General features: G+C 42.3%; 1 long non-coding RNA gene across 2 annotated transcripts in view; it reads right to left on the reverse strand.

Annotated features, from left to right (window-relative positions):
- LOC119717675 (uncharacterized) overlaps positions 1-13330 on the reverse strand; it is a 28383-nt gene that overhangs the window by 2664 nt on the left and 12389 nt on the right. Inside the window, exon 3 of one of the 2 annotated variants that reach the window (XR_005267683.2) lies at positions 1289-1358. This is a non-coding gene — a long non-coding RNA (uncharacterized lncRNA). Of the gene's footprint in view, positions 1-1288; positions 1359-11677; positions 12572-13330 lie in introns of those variants that run through there. The other variant, XR_005267684.2, reaches the window with a different exon arrangement.

A 13330-nucleotide genomic window follows, 5' to 3' on the forward strand; every position in this document is an offset into this window, starting at 1 on the left:
AGATCAAAAATTATTTTTCAGATATGACTTAGTCACCAAGTTATTTACATGGTGACTGCAACAATTGCAACAATTATCATTAGTTATAGAGCCAACTACTGTTACCAGTCACAACAAATTGATTTTAAATGGTGTTGCACCAGAGTTTGGTCCGTGTTACTACAAACACTAAAGCAATTTCTCTGTATTTCTCTTTCAGAAATGTTGGCGGCTTTGCTTTTTTGCAAATTTTTAACATTTCTACATCAGTCTTGGGGGGAAATATTTCATATTTGCATTCCAATTTAGGTCAAAAATGATGCTGCATTATCAGGTTTTCTTGATCCCTTTTCCACTCAGATCTAAGTTACCTCTTACAATCTCAAAGCTTGCCATGAGAGTTGAACTAGGTGAATATCAACATTTCTGCCTGCACATTTGTCTCAGAGCCACTACTAATGAGAAAAATACTCTCAGCTTTTCCTGAGACCTTAGGTAGCTTAGAGGTCTCATCTTCACTAGAGCATTTAAGGGACATGGCTTAGTGATGGGACTTGGTAAGTCAGGTTGACAGTTGGACTTGATTATCTTGAAGGTCTTTTCCAACCTAGATGATTCTATGATCCTTTTTACAGAACTCCTGTATTACAGTGCTGCTTTTCTTTCTGCAGTTTGCATCATTAGTCTTTTTATTTTAGCTTACAAAGTTATTTTCATAAATAGCAATCCAGTGTTTTTTAATTTAGCACCAGGGAACTGAGGTATATCCAGTTTGATTAAACAAGCTTCTGTATATTTATAAATGAATGGAATGAAAATCAATAAAAATGACTAAATGTTGTATAAAGATCTGATGCATATTTAACATGAATAATTTTTCTTCTAAGTAGACTATGTAAAATAAAATGTTTCTTTAAAAAAAAAAAAATGGATTTTCTGGATACTTGTTTAACTCTTTGCTATACTAGTAAATTAAAACTTTTTTTGGTAGTATTGTGTGGCCAAGAAGTTTTTGTAACTTTACATGTCATGGCACTACAATAAAACAGTCATTGCAATGTCAGAGTACCCCAAAAATATTAGTGCATTCAGGAAGTACTTAGTGTGATTGCTCTTGAGCCAGAAGTACCAAGAGTTTTCACAATGGAGAATTTTCTTTCATTTAAGGGTCAAATTCTGCTCGTAATCACAAAGAGATAAGGATTTTGTGAAAACAGTGCTTGGCCAAACCATGCTTCTAACTGTGCGGACCTGACCATCCCATCACCCCAAGTATGAGACACAAACCCAGCCCCAGCCACGTACTCACCAGGAGAAATGCTCCTGCATCTGCCCTGGGTGCCAGGCTCAAGGAAATTCAGCTTCAAGGCACAGTTTCACTGGTACACAGAAAAAATATAAATATAAATATAAATATAATAATAATAATAATAATAATAATAATAATAATAATAATAATAATAAATATTAATAATAATAATAATAATAATAATAATAAATCTTCTCCATTTGATTATGCAGTTGATGAGTCCATCGATTGTCTAATCCAGAGGCAGGTAGGACTGCCTCTTGGCTGTAGGACTGCAGATGACCCATACATACATCACCCCCAGCCTCCCCCTCATACAGTCCAACAGCACCATCCCTCACGCTCCCACCATCAAACGCAAGTCTGGGGGTGTTACTTTTCTAAGGGCACAGCGAGGAGAGAGATGGATGGACTGCAAAACACAGTTCTTGGTTAGCAGTACTTCCAGCTGGCTTGTTGACAAATCAAGGCTTTACCACAATTTAACACCAGCTTGCCCACCTTCTGTGTGAACATTGCTGTCATGAGTGGGGCAGGATGCCCTTTGTATCTCCATTTATTTCATGCACAGAATCACAAAACTATAAGCTATTGTTAAGATTCGCTGTATCATATCTGCTTGCAAGAGCAAGAAAAGACATGAATACAAGTATGTCCTCCTTTGTGCCCAGCACAGTTCAAATGTGCTGGGCTTTGAGGCCCTCCTAGCGTCCCTTAATGCCTACTGTACTGGTGGTAACACCCGACGAGGTAAGGTAAGACAAATTTTTTTTCTGAAAGTGTCTATCATAAGCTCATCCTCTGAGATAATGTCTCTTATCATTATTTCACATATAAAATTTTATTAAATTTCTTCCACTGCTGTATGCAAAAGGCAGTTTATGGTATAATTTTCTAAGGCAGACATGATAACTTGCCACATGATTACAAACTGGGAATGATGGCTTTCTTGGGGCCTATCACATTCCCTGTACTGACAGAGTAAATTTACAGACATCTCACTGGAAAAATAGGGAGAGGGATCCTGCCTTGTGACGAACCCATCAGGAAGGCTACGGCAATCCCAGGCTGTTCATCCATCACCTCTCTCATTTCATTTCCCCTTCTAGGATGAGCTGGTGTCAGTCCATAGGATTGCTTACTTTTGGTCTTGCTGGGCTGGTAGCAGAAGACCTTTCTGGGGAGGAGGCTTATTTTGGCACTTTGGACACAGTGACACCACACAGCAGAGCATTACACAGGTGCGCTCCTGGGGGCACCAGGAAAACCACATCTGGGAGCCAAACCAGATGGGCATCCAGGGCCCTGGCTCACTTCTCCACACAGCTCCGCAGCATGTTGCTTTAATGTACTTGCTCAGACCACCGTTCTCCCAAGCATCTCTATACCAGAGCACAAGGTGTGCACCCCATGCTGGCCTAGCAGATAAGGACAGGTAATTCCTCAAATTGCACTGCTGCAGGGGCACTGTGGATCCTCATCAAATGCATGAAACATTCAACTCCTGCCTACAAAAATCTTCCCTCCTATTTATCTACTCTCCAAGACTGCTGGTGGCATTCCTCCTTCTCATCTTCCTTAAAACCCTTCAAACCAAGGCCCATGTATATAACTCACAGATGACCCAATTTTAAGCTTGCTCTGGGTGGCTGACCCAGAGACCACTGACAGCTCACTGAGGTATAGTCTTGGTACCTCTCCTTCCACAGTTTGAGTGTTGCAGAAGCAGATCTTAAATGTTCATGAGCCTGAAAAATAACAGGGTTACTTTGTTTTCTATCCTAATTTTTCATTGCCTGGGCTTGTCTGCTGGCAGGCAATTTCATGAAGATGCGCTCCGATAAACTGACTTTGAACAGTGAATCAATTGCTTGATTTAAAGTAAGAGCCCAAACTCAGCAAGCAAGCCATAAAGCAAAAAATTCATTAGAAAGAGAGCAGCAGTAAGCCGGTCTAATAAAGGGCATCCTAATAGTTTTATGTTCAAAGCATCCTTTAATAATAAATAACAGTGTTTGAGAAGTAAGGAGACTGAAATAATTGTTCACGAAATTGCACGATACAGTTAATTTAGAAGAAAAGGAAGATTCATCCTGATCCTGATTTTAAATTCTTCTCCACACAGCTGCCTGATCCAAAGGCCATGAAAGACTAATGGATCAGCAGTTATTAAGCAAAATCACTCACAGTACTTCCTCTTCCTTGTTACAGAAAGGCTGGTAAAGAAAATTAGACTGACAAATCTTCCCCTAAATGGAAAGAAAAATTTCAAAGCAAAAGAAAATCCATTCGTTCTCACTTGTGGAATTTCATGTTATCCCGTATAAGGTCAAGTTTCTACAGCACAAAAATGAAAAATCCTAAAACCCTGGCTGCTATAAAATCACCAGGACAATTGCCAACTGTCAGTTTCAAAGCATATGTACCAGGCTGAGACAGAATTGAGGGCACTTTGGGATTCCAGTGCACGGCAAGCTGTGCTACAACAAATGGCACAACAGATTAATATTTCATGACAAGCTAAGACATTTTTTAATAGGGAAAAGACAGAATGGAATGGAAGGGGGTTGACCATGTGAGCCCCACAGCCACCCAGTGGATGGTTTGTGCCCCCCGCAACACTCTTACCCCCAGAGGACACTGCTGTCACCTGTCAGAGAAAGGAACTGCAGAAGAGCAACTAAAAACCATTCATGTTGCAAGAAAAGGACAGAGCAACCTGTGAAGCTGGTATGAAATGCAGACGTTAGGACAACTACATGTGGTGTCCTACAAAATGAAGGCTATTTGAGAAGGTGAAGCAATAAAGATCACATCTATCACCTTAAAGCAGGGTTAATCACAGCAACCAAGATTTGGAGACTCATTAACATACATCTTGCCTGCATGCTGGCAGCACATTTTTATAATTGTTTTCATAAAAATGGCATTACGGTAGTATATCTTCATTTACTTTAACCTAGTCTGTACTGATTTCAACTCCAATACAGTCTTTGCTTCTATTTTATTTTTCTTTTATGGTAAATCCCAGTTGGGTGTTAAGTATTCATTTATAATTTTTAGCAGTTCTTCACACTACACAGCTACAGTGATACCGTCTTTGTACTGTGTCACACCATGCCCTCGGTGGAAAGAGAAAGTACAGGGGAAAAAAAAAAACAGTGCTATGAAAGGAAACCTGCTGTATTTCCTGGGTGTTCTTCCTTGCTTTGCCCATTACTTCATACAAAACTCCAAAACCGCAGAAATCAATACTGTACATGCATCTAGTCCTTGTCACCCCACTGCTTTCTGTTCCCTTTTTTCCAGCTTTTTCTTTCCTGTGTCCATCAGGGGTCACCGGGGGACTGCAAGGCCAGGCACTGCAGGCTGTGGGAGTGCACCAGGGGGTGCTCACGGTATGCAAACAAAAGCATGGCTGTCTGCAAAGCTGCAAGGCACAGAGGAGAGAAGCTGGCTGTCCCTCCACATTCTTTAGCTCACTTTCCATCACCACTTCCCAATGTAACCCAAGATCCCAACTCTCTAAGCTTAAGGGGAAAAAAAATGCTGGAAAGTGACAGTCATTTCTTTCATTTCAGTGTTAAGTTTATTATTAATACCAAACCAGACCACCTTCCTTCCACGAACACAAAGTTTCTGGGTGCAAGCATATTGCGAACTTCGATTTTATAGCAGAGAAGTGAGACAATATCCACAGGCCTGTGAAGCACAGAATGGATCTTGCTGTAGCACTGAATTCAATCTCCACACTGTCATCTAGTGGATGTAGTAGTGATAACCAGAGCTCAGTTTAAGACCACATTGTCATTTCCCTGGACATCCCAAAGCTAAAATACGTATGTGTTTACTTATTTATTTATTATTATTTTTCCCCTGTGCTGTTTCTGCCTTTTCTTACCCAGTTCTCTTGGGATTGCTTCTTTCTGAATCACCTTTTCCCAATAATTTCATTCTCTCCTTTTTAACCCTTTTGTACAACAATCTCCTTTTCTTCAGGTTACTGTAATTTCCAAACAGGCTGGTTCCCCATTGTCACCTAGTGACTACAGAACCTCCTCTTTCGTTTCTTTTAGAAATTAGCTCTTTTCCTTACAGCAAGGTAGAAAAGACTTTCTTTTCTGTGAAAAACAGAATAAATGCCCTTATGGATTTACCTTTAGTGATACAGGTGCCCTTTGACACTCTTCTGGTTTTCAAAGACAGCTCTAACAGGCTGAACACTAGGTATGTCTTTTGCTTCTTATAGCATCTCTGCCTCTCCAGGCTTCAGCTCCACACTATTTGCAGTCTTCTGCTCTGAGAAATTGCCCAAGGAGCTCAACAACTACAAGGGTGAGGAATTGATGACATACAGTTACATCAGTCATTTATTTAGGCCTAAACCTAACTAGTATGTAACTGTGGCAGACTAAGCGGTATACAAATAAGATGAATGTCAGCAAAGTGTTGTGGTTAGCATGCCAAGCATTCTCAGAATCCTGAGTTCTCCCAGCTCAATAAGGCCTGCAAGACTTTTGCCTGTTGGCCACTAGGGTCCATGCTCACAACACCATAGCTCCAGGCATGTCCTACCTTGTGTATCAGGATGGCCTGGAGAAGATGTTTGCCTTTGTAGCTGTTGATGCCCAGACAGCAGCATTTTATAGTGCTAATCCTCCTCTGCTGAGGCTACCTCTCTTTCTTTGATTTTCCCTTTTATCCACTCAGTTTCAGTGACCTGTGACCTTCTGTATTTCCTCATTTATGCAGCCAGCTTGCTCAGCATCCCTGGGGAGACAGCTCTGAATCCATCCTGAAGACAAGCTGCCGCTCCATCTGCATCCTGCAGCTGCCTTCTTGGGGAGTCAGCTCCACAGGCCGACCCAGTCCCTTCACCCTCGCTCCGCAGCTGGCTTAACCACAGCGATTTCACAACATCGACCCCATGGTCCACTAGATGTTATATCAGCAATTAGCTAAATTCATTACTGCCAGATCAGCAATTCTATTACTGCCTTATAGTTACACTGATTTGACCAGTCTCTTTCTCACCAGAAGAAACACTAAATATATTTGTGCTGGTTTGGCAATTTTGTTACTGGCCCATCTTGTCTCAACAGCCCCTTTTGCACACCAAGGGTCTGTGATCCCCCACTGTCTTCCATTTTTTCTTACAAAAATTGAGAAAAGAGGAAAAATTACTTGCCAGAAGTCATAATGGAGGAATGTGAGGCCATTGACATTCAACAGAAAGGGTGAGACCTTAAGCACTGTTTAGTGTAACAGCTTATAAACAATCACCTAATAGTCCAGATAAGATTTCCTTCTCTGCAACTGTACTTTTGCATTCACATCAGGGGTTTACTCAAAAACCTTTTGCATGAGTGCATTCTAAAGTTATTTTTAATAGAGAGTCCCACTTAAATAACCATTTTAATAACCCTCCACCAAAAATCCTGATTAAAAATAAATAAATAAACAAACTGATGCACAGTCTGCAAGATTGAGTTAGCTGGGGAAGACAGAAAATGCCACATCTCTGCTTGACTACTAGATAATCTGGGAGTGAAAAGTTCAGGCAACCTGTTCTACTGAAATCTGTTTGTGTGTTGTTGTTTTTTTAGCAATTAATTGTTAAAGAATTTAAGTTGACTTCTGTAAATGGGCTTGATGCACAAAGAACATAAGGAATTCAGAAAAACGGTGTACGTGCTAGCTTCAGAGCTACAAATGACAGTTGGAAATTAAGTCTGTTACTTACACCTTGCTAGCAGGTGGCAGGTCTCCCCTGGGAATGATGGCTAACCCAGCCCACCACCAAGTTCTTAACAGAAACTATTCCCTGTTGGAGGGACCACTGGAATAGCAGAACTCAGGACAGAAGAAAAAATATTTCAGAGCAGAGCTCTCCTTCCATAGTCTTACCATGAATATGCGTATAGACCAGGGGATGAAATGCTGGAGAGCAGCCCACAGAAAGGAATTTGGGGGTTTTGATAGACAGCAAGCTGAACATGAGCCAGTGGTGTGCCTTGGTGGTCGGGAGGGCCAACAGCATCCTGGAGTGCATCAGGCACAGTACTGCCAGCCAGCTGAGGGAAGGGATTGTCCTGCTCTGCTCTGCGCTGCTGCGCCCTCACCTCAAGCACTGTGTGCAGTTTGGGGCACCACAGTATAAGAAAGATATAAAATTGTTAGAGAGTGTCCAAAGGAGGGCAACAAAGATGGTGAAAGGTCTAGAGGGCAAGTTGTATGAGGAGCAGCTGAGGCCCATTGGTTTGCTCAGCCCAGAGCAGAGCAGGCTGAGGGGAGGCCTCATGGCGGCCTGCAGCTCCCTCACGAGGGGAGTGGAGGGGCAGGCGCTGAGCTCTGCTCTCTGGGGACAGCGACAGGACCCGAGGGAATGGCATGGAGCTGGGACAGGGGAGGGTCAGGCTGGGGGTTAGGGAAAGGTTCAGCACCCAGAGGGTGGTTGGGAACTGGGACAGGCTCCCCAGGGCAGTGGTGACAGCACTGAGCCTGCCAGAGTTCAAGGAGCATTTGGACAGAGCTCTCAGACACATGGTCTGATTTTTATTTATTTATTCATTTATTTTGGGGTGGTCCTTTGGGGACCCAGGATTTGGACTTAATGGTCCTTGTGATTCCCTTCCAACTCAGATATTCTATGATTCTAATACATGAACCAAGTCTTATGAGTGATGCAACAGCCATAAAGGTGACCTGGTCATAACAGAAACATACTCTCAGAGAAGGATATCTACTTAACTGGGAGCCTGGGACATCACTGATAAGGGCAGAACAAAGAAACTTCAACAGTAAGCTGACCTTCTAGGAAAGCTGAAGCAAGCAAGAACTGTTCCAGGAACTCAAGTCCACTTTTGTACCTACACTAAAGATAAAAAAGTAACTCACTACCCAACCAAGGCAAGCTTCTCTGCACAAGACCTCACGGTCAGACCAGACTCTAACCACAGATGCCAGATGACTCTGTCCTCCATGATGCAGCTTATCCATGCAGAGAGACTTTCCGTGGTTGATGGGCTTCACTCCTGGAGCAGTTTGGTGAGTGAGAATAACAGTAATACCTCAAATTAATAATGTGTGCCTATAGTAAATATAATTATATACTTATCCTAATAGTAATAACATGTAGCAATTTGTAATAAATAAATTAATGAAACAAAAACATCCATGTCATTGTGTTTTGCAGAATCTTACAAACACAGCATTGTGATCTGGTGGGTCGGGTAACCCTTATAGGTCATGACATCAATTAAGCAGACAGATATAATTCGTTACTTGTGGATAAGTTTATTTTATTGGTCAGTTTTCATCCATTTCTCAATTCTGAGAAATCAGTAGCATATAGCACTGCAGGACAGAACTTAGAAATGTCCCATGGGACATTTCTTAGAAATAGGACATTTCTAAGTTCTGTCCTGCTGTGCTATATGCTACTGATATAACTCGGTCCAATTTAGGAGAAGTATTTATTACCCATATAAATAATCATTAGTACAAATGATAATAGAGTTCTAAATGTCTAATTCACTCTACTGCAAAACATTAAGGTTCACAAACTTGGCTGACACCACAAAAACTAAACTAAACCCTTCTATTTTAGACATGCTGACAAAAGAAAGAAACTTAAATGCTTTTCACACAGGGATAGCAGAATGCAGTAGGAAGCTTAAACTACAGCAATATTAGGGCATTTAAGCCTATGTTAATAAACTGATAGGTTTCCTTGATACCAGTTGCTAAATCACAGACTATGAGACTGAGTAGATGAAGTCTAGTAGGTTTCTCCTGGGCTACATGACAAAGACACCCTTAAGGCTGTGAAAACATCAGCTCAGGTGTGGGAGCTACAGTCAGTGGTACTGGGGGCTTTCTGAGCTCTGCATGTGAAACAAGTTCCAACGCCCTTGAAGAGACACTCACAAGAAGATTTTTCTTGCTGTGCTTCTGCTACGTTTTCCCTTTTGGTGAACAAACAGCCTCTTTGCTATAGCTATAGTTAAGATGCACATTGAGCACTGGTGTCACAGCTTCTGGACATCCTTGGAGCTAATCAACATCTAGGATTGGAGGACATGGACAATAGGGTAATGTAACATCCTGGCCATGGGCAAGGAGTGGATTTTATGTTCTTCACCCGCTTGTGCACTACTGTTACAGTAAAGGTTACTGCTGCCTCAGAGTAGAGTTAGTTTCTCCTTTAAATCTGTGGTGCATTGGCCCTGGCTAGCAGGTCCACACTGCTTACACATCCCTCATTCATCCATCTGCAGGATCGGGGAGGAAAGAGCAAAAAAAGAGAATGGGAATACTCAGTAAAGGCAGCAAGATCACTTACCAATTACTGTCGTGGGTAAAACAGAGTCTCCTTGGGGAATTTTAATTAATTAATTGCTAATTAATATAAATACTCCAGTAGTGATTTGGGTATAAGGAAATACAAAACATATACTTAAAAAAATAATAATGACATTTCCACACTTAGGGAAATAAACTTTTCTTCCCCCACTCCCCAGCTCAGGTCCCCTCTTTCCACTTTTCCTTGCCACAGAAAGACAGTAAGCAATGCAGTGGATTGGGGGTAGGACAGAGCAGTTTCTCTGTGCCACTCCTTCCTTCCCACCCTTTTATCATACTCCATTGTGGGTCCTCAATGGGCTGCAGTCTCTATGGTGCGTACCTGTGTTAGCCAAAGCTAATCAGTTCATTTTGATATCATGATAGAAAAGAGCAGAGCCAAACAACTTATTAGTTAATCAACTAACTATATTAATCCAGTTACCTCAATTATTAGCATCAAATTTCTGTTCATATTAACATGATATACAAAGTCATCATGTGTCTACAACAAACTAAATCAGAATTCCCCTCACCCTTCTGTTGACTCTGGCACCACCAGCATCTCTCAGTTCCCTGGGACAGGAGATACTTCTCCTGTCACCAGGAGGTGATCACCGCCTTGCTAAGAGGGTGCTCAGTAACTACAGCCCAATTTGCTGCTGTGCCTCAAGTGTATTTATACCTCACTTGCCACATCCATAGTTTTCCCAGTTTCAACATACTTCCCTTTTACGGTTCTTCTCCTGGAATATACTGTTGGGTGTATCACTGACCACAGCTGCCCTTTGTTCCACGTCTTAGCATGTACCGGTTGCTTCAAAGAAACATTTCCTCCCCTGCAGTTAACTCAATTCCTCCTCTGTGGTTAGTTGGCATTACACAAGGTCATGATGGTTCAGCACACTAGGGTTTATTTCTGGGTGAAACACACTCAGGCGAGGGCGTCTTAGTTTGGCTACCACCTGCTCTGGCATGGGCTCACCAGGGGACACAGTCCCTCTGGGGAAGCATCCACTCCTGTGCAGGTCCTCTGTGGGCAGCACTTGCTTCAGGAATACTTGATCCACCATGGAGTACATACTCCTCCTCCAACCTCAGTGCCCCCTCTGCTGTTTCTCACTCTCATTTCATCCTCCTTTTTCTCTTTGTGGTGGTGTCTGTCCGTTCTTAAATATGTTTTCCCTGAGGTGCCACCAGCTTGGCTGAAGAGCCCAGCTGAGCTCTGCCATGGGTCTGTTGTGCAGCTGGCCAGAGCCAGCTGTGGCTGGCACAGGGCAGCTCCTGGCCTGCTCCCATAGAGGGCCCACCTGCACCCCTCCCACTGTGAGCAGCTTGCCACCAACACCTAGTACGTCATATCTGTGTTATCAGAAAAATATATTCACATAAACATCTTACTATCCAAGTAAGAAAACACTAGAATGTTCTTATGATGTTTTACTCTCAAGATTTCTCCTCAGACTGTCTCATTGAATTCAACAATCCCTAGAGTCAGACCTGAAGGGATAACTTAGCCAGACTAAACCAAGGACCCCTTGCACAACATACCTATTTGCTAACTTCAGGTTTATTGAACTAGCACTGTTGACTCATCATTCACCAATGATATATTAAAACAGAAGCTTCAAGCAGTAAAAAAGCACATTTTTCAATCCACACTGTGCTTCCTGTAAATTGCATCCACATCAGAACTAACCATAAATGTGCACAACAACCAAGAAAGAGGACTACAGAAAGACAACAGGCACTTGTGCTGAAATCCCAGGAAGACTTCTGACTAACCCCATAGAGGAAGCAGCACTTACAGTTACATCATCCGTACATCAAGCCCCTGTTAACTCTAACATACATGTCGAACACTTCACCTCTCACCAGAACACAGACCAAAGGAGTAAGCAAGTTTGTCAGCAAAACATCTCAGCAAAACTCACCACAGTTTATTAACTCCCTTGGAATAAAACATCCCAGAAGTACAGAAAAGCTTAAAGCCACTTGCACTAGCCCAGTACAGACAGCAGTGGGACTTCTCATCTTACTCTGTTTTTTTCCCTGAGAGCCTTTCTTTACATTATGTATGGAAACCTATCATCTTGATGCTAAATTAACACAAACCAAAAGCGCTGTGGGTCTAGTGCTCACAAATAAATCTAGTATGAGTATCCTCAGGATGCAGTCATTACCAAATATTTCTTTCACCTTGCTCATTATATCAGGATGAAGTTTTTTTCTAAATATGTCTATGAGAGAGACATCAGTGACTTATCCAGAATATATATTGTTATAGCACAGTATAAAGATATTTTTCAACATTAATACCACAGAATCCCTCAAAACTAACCTTTAGTTGGTTTATATATGTAGGTCACCTCCAAACATCATGACTTCGTGCTTTATTCGTGCTCTCTTTACCATACTCTTTCTATAAAGAAAGTATCTTTTTGTCACAACAGCATTTTAAAATTTTAAGGCTAGAACTCATGCATGTTTAAGTCTTGTCTGTAGTTATTTAAGGTCATATCAGAGATTAAAGTAGCTTTGGATGTACTTGCACTTCAGAACAGGTTCAATCATAGCTTGCTGTATGGTATGCAAAGTAGAAATGCAGAGGAGCAACATCAAGTTCCCCTTGTTTTTTTTTTTGTTTTGTTTCTGTTTGTTTGGTTTTTGGCTCTTCTGCCATGCTGCCCATACTGCAGCTGTTGGAGGTGCCCACAGGTGCAGCAGACAGTACCAGAGACAAGCTTTTGGTCCTATGTTATGCAGGTCTGTGGTTTGAACACAATAAGAGGTTTGTTGTTAACATGTGCCATTTATGTGCATATCCAGAATGCTGCTTTTATGGAGCAGATGGTCTTCAGGCTCTTTATGCTGCTCCCTGTAGATAGGCCTTGTAGCTGTAATGTTGCTCCTTGCAGGTATTTTCATCTGAGCAGCTGTCTGAATGGACAGTGGCCAATATCAGTCACAACAATTTATCAAAGCGATTCCAATATTGGCAAAGTGATTAGGGAGGTATTGGGGAGGCATTGGGGAGGCAAGGACAATCCCCACACATGGACTGTATATCTCGAAACAAGACACTGAAACTCATGATAAGGAAGCGGCAGACGGACAGAGAAACAAACGTAAGGACTATAAATCTCAAAACTGGACATTGGAATTCATTATAAAGATACAACAAACGGAAGAATTGGCAACAACCAGCTCTCGCAATTAAGAAACATGCCAATTCAGCAGATTCCTGACCAAAGGTGAAAAGTACACTGTGAGGAAGACTCGGGGTCTTCCTCCCAGAGACCCCTGCCCACGTCCCAAAGACCCCTGCCCACAATTCTTGGAAGGCTCTACGCAGGCGCAAGGTGCCAAAAGGCTAATTAGCATGAGAAGCGAGGGAAGGCGGGGATAGGTAATGCATATGTATAGGTGCTTGTAGAATATTGATAGATTGATTGTATAAATTCAAGACTGCTTTTTGCTTTGGGTATGCACGATAGGTGGAGAGATCCCCCGTGCATCCAGCGCTGCAATAAAGAATATACCACTTAAAGGAATTTCGGCTTCGATCTTTGAATCAATCTGGCACCCCAGATGGGACGACCTCTCTGCCGGTCCGCAGGACCCGCTGGGGACAGGACTCCCTAGGGTACCCCCGGGATTTCCCGGAGGGACTCCTCGACTCACCGGATCACTGCGGAG

Source organism: Anas platyrhynchos, chromosome 1, assembly GCF_047663525.1.
Source record: "Anas platyrhynchos isolate ZD024472 breed Pekin duck chromosome 1, IASCAAS_PekinDuck_T2T, whole genome shotgun sequence".
NCBI classification, from domain to species: Eukaryota; Metazoa; Chordata; class Aves; order Anseriformes; family Anatidae; genus Anas; species Anas platyrhynchos.